A 6,000-nucleotide genomic window follows, 5' to 3' on the forward strand; every position below is an offset into this window, starting at 1 on the left:
AAACTTGAAAAGATGAGGGGTAGCCTAAAACAGGTGGAAGTATTAAAAAAAAGCGCTTGGAAGAAGAGATCACTAAAAACATTGCATCGTATCACTAGGCTCTGGAATAACATCAAGCAATGGGAATAATAGAAACAATAGCTCCAAAGTAGATACTGTAAACACCACCTTCTAGCCCTAACCACCTTGGTATTCAAAAACCTCTCACCACTACATGATTCAGTCATCTCGGATCTACCCACCTAAGATAGATGCCAAAAAGAACAAGAGGAACAAAAATTGCCACAAGAAGATGTTGGCAAAAAGAATGAAGATGGCACTTCAGCCCATCTAAAGGATGCTCAGGAGGAACATGAAGCAGACAAGCACAAGAGAACAAAGGAAATCCCTAGCCCCAGCAAAGCATCGAAAACTGGACTCCAAAAGCACCCAAGGCACAAGGACATTCTTAGAGTACTTGGATATGCCCATAGATGTCGGTACGTTCCTTGAAGAGAGCGTGGAAGGATTGGATAAGCTACTTGCAGCACCAATCTCATGAATCAAATGCCTCAGTCTCAACAACTAGTTCAAGTCTATGGTCCATCGGAACAAAGTGTATGGCGTTGTCACCTGCTGACCACTCATATACTGCATGATAGAAATGCAAAGTTATGAAAATAGGTCCAAGACACAACTGACCAGGTGCAAGCTCTCAAAGATCAATTATCTGTAGCCAACGCCACGCACAAGGAGGTCATCATCAAGGGTCTAAAGTTAGCCGAAGAATAGGAAGCAAGGCTGCAAACCATGGAAGGGCACAATCAGCTACTAAGCAAGACCATAGTCAAAACAACCAAAGAAAATGAAGAGCTCAAAGCACAAGTTGATCAAGCAAAGGAACAAATCCAAAAGGAAGTGGTGCACACCAAGGAGAAGGAGGTACAACACACACAACAACTACAAGGGAAGCACACGCCACATTCCAGGCTAAAGAAGAAGGGTATACATAGCAAATCAAAGAGCTCAAGGAAGCAGTTGTTGCTGCCTCAGAACCAAAAGTGGCTAGCTTCTAGATAGAAAGAGAGAAATTGAATAAGGCACACGTGGAAAAAGCTAAGAGACCTCAATGAGGTTATCATTGCAAGACAAAAGATATGGATCAGATACTGGTAAGTCATTCAATAAGTACTCGAACATGTCAACTAGCAACTCACCACAGTAGCCAAAGCTTGGCACATGAGCATCTAAAGCAAGTTGAGGAGGCTCATGCTCAAGCCACCACCTCCAAGATAGCCCAAGACAAAGCCCAAAGAAGATATGAAGAGCTAGCAGCTACTCGAGATGTACGTGAGGCAACCATCTCCGCACTCCTTAACGACAAAGATTCCAGGATGATCTAGGAACTTAAATAAAGGTTCACACTCCAGTAATGACCTCAAAGGGATGACCGATGAACTACGTCACTCATCAAGTGAGCTTCAGAGATAGGTTCATTGTTCGGTGACTCCTTAGGCCCCTCCTGAGACTCTCACTTTTTTTTAATCTACACTAACCCTCTCTCTTCTTTAGTATGAAATAAATCTAACCCGACGACCTCAATTTAGGAGATATAACACTCATACATCAAAACACAGAAAGATATGTAGATCCCACCTTAGTAATGGGAATCCTTAGAGGGGATCTAGTGCTTACTAACCCAGCCGACATTTAGCACTTACTAACCCAGTCGACATTTTCTTCTTCCCATTGCATCCAATAGTGCTCAACCTTCGTAGTTGGTGTTGGGTGCTACAACAATTGGCCATCCTGGATGACAATGTCAATAAACTCGACCTGTTAATAGCCGATGGCATACCATCAACACCGGCCAACTACAAAGTTGTTGCACGTAGTAGCTATAATTAGCCAAGGATGGATTGAAGTTTATTATACCCATCAATATCTAAATCTCTCTAAATCAACATTACATCATCCATTTGGTATTATAAAACTATACAAAAACATCCATAAACATCTAGAGGCAATGCTCACCAATCTAGTTTATAACTTTGATAAGGAACATATTGAACATCCTAATATAACCATAGAAGAAATCATCGACCTCCGAGAATTTATGTAAACTATCAAACCCACCCACGGTTCACAGGAGAAGGTCAAGAAGAAACACCAGGATCCTCAACATCTGTTATTTACCCAATGTTTACTTCCATCTCTAGTAAGCTACTAAATCCCTTCCCTAGTGTATCTCCTACTAACAAAAATGAGGCCAACTGTATATTCTCTCGCTACTCTTATACCCCAATTGATTTTCCCACTAACCCTCTCGCCCCCGCCAGGAGTTACTGGCCCACTACTCTATCTCCACCTAGGTATCTCGCCATGGGCAAAACTAAACGATGCTCAATTGAAGAAATGTTTCATGGTGGGCATAAAGAAAAATAGCTTACACAGCTTGATCATTGTATCCAATCCAAAAACATTCAATTAAAGCAATACGTTTAGATGACAACATGATGGAGGATGATCACGATGTGAGATGTTCCTCATCTAAACTAAGTGAAGCAATGGCTAAAGAAAAATTTATTTCAAAATTTTCATTCCTTAAATTCTACACAGCCTTGCTAATTAAAATATTTGAACCGAATTCTCCAAGAGAGGATGAGCTCCCTCAAAACCAAACATCCTTAATGCCTCTCAAAGTGATGGGCAAAATGCCTTGCGTTCATTGCCATCACTATGTCCATCCCAATCCCTAAGTATTGCATACATTGCAAAACCTTGGGTCACAACACATCTCAATATCCTAATTCACCCGCAGTGATTCAGCCATCCTTGCCTCAAATAGAAATAGTACAAAGGGTTGAAAATGTTTAGGAAGCAGTTAAGCGAACACTTCTGTGTTTCTATTGCATGGACCGCACAAAGTGGCAAACTACATAGTTTGGAATACTTCCATACCCACATTCACTCACACTTTGCAACCCATATGTGCATGATGTGGCATCGATCACATATTCCAAGATTACCCAAGGCAATGCAACCTGTCTCACAAAGTACAGCTCTTAACATCTTGAGTGTGGAAAACAAGCGATTGTCCATGTACCCTTGAATGTGCTTACACGATTGCAAGCCAAGGCACAAGAAACAGTGAAAAAGAATGCAAAAGGACACACTTCAAAATGGGTAGAAGAGCATGTTCTCAAATAGAAACCAAAAGAGGATGTAAAACCTTCTAAACCCAAGAACAAAAAGGGCCAACAAATGACCAAAACCAAGGGTGAAATAAAGGACAAGGGAAAGTAGCTTGTGGAGAACCTATCCCCAAAGGTGCCAAAAGCTACACATGATGTGGAAGCATCCACCTCAAAGGCTACCCCTAGAACCATAAAACCCACATGTGTGACACATGATACAAAAGGCTGAAAGAAAGTACGTTCTCGTGGCATGGACAAACATAATAAAAACCTGACAATCCAAGGAAAATCAAACAATGAAACAAGTTCTAGTACATCATTTAGTAAGGATGAAACAAGTTTTGACTCGTCACTCAGTGCACCTCACAATCAAGAAACTAGAACGCGCCCCCAACCACCCCAAATTGAAAATCATGATCACATGACATCTACGGAACGCAAAAAGCAAGCTCTAGAGTGCATGATTAGCATCATTGAGTGTCATACAAGATGTTGTGATTGAACGTCATAATGTCATACCTAAAAAAGTAACCAAAATATAAAAACCAAAGGAGTAACGCTTTCCCTTTCAAGAGGAAGATGTACTCTCAACAGAAATAAACGCATCAAGCCAAGAAGAGTTATCGGAGGAAGAGTGCACGAAAGATGTGGTTGGAAAAGCACGTGAAGAATTCGATAATTCCCTTACAAAATTTAAGCAGTCTCTGAAATCCTCAATATTGGAGAAGTGCTCTTCTCTCATGGTGAGGTTGGCATAGCTTCAACCCTTGCACCTTTAAAGAACTCAAGAGCTACATAGAATAAGATGAGTGGTCTTCTGTTAATGTGGTCAGTGGACCAAGGGTACCATTGTACACATTGGGCACTCTTGAAAAAGCCAAAATCCAAGAAGAGGATGAAACTGAATGGGAAAATGTATCCGAAATGGGCTTTGAAGCTGATTCGGATACGGGGATATCCATGGTTCCACTTGAAGATTCTATCATGGTATGGTTAGATTTTTCTATGGTCAAGGATGTTAAGCGCAAACACACATTGATTAGCCCTCAAGATAGTCATAACATCATGACAATAGACACTTGGGTGTCATTAGGACAACCTAGAATCATCCCTAAAGACAACGGTCTTGTAAGAGGTGCCAATGGACAAAACATTGAAGTTCTCGGTTGCTTTAGGCACTCTACTCAAACAATCGGTGGCAATGTGTGGAATTTAGATTCCCCAAATCCCCTTGAGTATGATGTCATCCTTAGTGGAACTTGGGTGCGTGACTCATAGTATTCAATTGATGAATCCATGCAAATGGCCACCTTAACCACTCCTACAGGTATTTTGACACTATTATTTTACAAGAAGAAGAAACCTTAGAGGAGCTGGAACTCCTAACATATCTGACTCAGAATACCCCAAGAATTATGGTTGGATTTGAACTTTAAAATAACATCACCACAATCTAAGCACATCTTTATCCACAATGAGAACACAATCTCATGACCCTCGAGTTATGGGATTTGTTAGGTCAACTAACATTCAAGGCTCATCCTGAAAGAATTCCATTCACAAAAGACATAAAAATGTCATGTTTGGGGTAATTTGAACAAACCATGTACATAAAATCTAACCCCCTTATATGTAAGTTTGTTGTCTTTGAGTATGCATTGGAAGAAGATGTGATATTGGGACATAAATGGACTATTGTTGCCCAAGTACCATTGTGCTTTACTAGCGATAAGGTCATCATGATGGTGGTCAATGACACACAGAGCTAACAATACCATACTGCAAGTTCAAGGATCCAACCCTCTTCCTTGAAACCCCCTCTACATGAAAACATAACTTTTACATCAATAGCCAACTCCAATTTACCATCTACTCCTTCGACTCCATCTTCACCAACAAGAGAAAGAGCTTCTATTGCCAATGTCAAAACCTATCCATTGACATCCATTCGTACAGAAGTTCCTCAAGCATCCCACTCTTACTCTAACAAGAAACTCAAGGGAAAAGCCTCAGAACCAATGCCTCTTCATGCCAACCTCAGCAAAGGAGAAAGTTGCATGCTCAAAAGCCTCTACATCATCAACCACCACTCCACAAGAGACTCAAGCCTTATTGTCAACAATTCCAATGTCTCAAACCTTTAGCCTCCGTGCTAACCAATGTGAAGGAGGGCCCCAAACCTTCTTCTTCAGCCAAAAAGCAAACTCCACCATGACAACCAAAATCAAGGTATCTTAATGGTATCAAAATGTGGGTGGAAAAGTAGCTACTTGTAGCTTAAGGCTACTACAAAGATGCCAATCTAATTTGGGTACCTCAAAAATCAAGGCTTCATCCTCAACACAAAACTTAAAGGCCAAAGAACAATAAAAGTACTCCATAACATCGTCCGCAAAAGTCTGCGAGTTCCTCAAAGAACTATAGCCACTCAACAAGTGTGGGTACCAAAAAGATTACTGCAAGCTCAAGGGCACTACCAATATATAACACTAATGCTTGGATTCCAAAGCGCATCAAGAAGTCACCTAAGCCTACACAAAGAAAAAAACCTCAGCACTAAAAGCATCAGCCCACCAATTCATAATGTTCATCAAAGATGGGTACCTATACACGTGCTTCAAGAACAAGGTTATTATGATGGAAATCCCATCATATGGTTGCTAAGATCAAACAAAGGAAGGAACGCTTCACCAACACCTTCAACTCCAATAGCTTCACATAAAGTTTGACAAGAATGGAGGCCCAAGCAACACCAAGCAAGCCACTCAACCCCTCTCATGCATACAACACATACACAAGAGCTTGCGTGTTCAGTCAACACCAA

This window comes from Cibotium barometz, chromosome 66 (assembly GCF_041138505.1).
Source record: "Cibotium barometz isolate CiBa-2024 chromosome 66, ASM4113850v1, whole genome shotgun sequence".
NCBI lineage: Eukaryota > Viridiplantae > Streptophyta > Polypodiopsida > Cyatheales > Cibotiaceae > Cibotium > Cibotium barometz.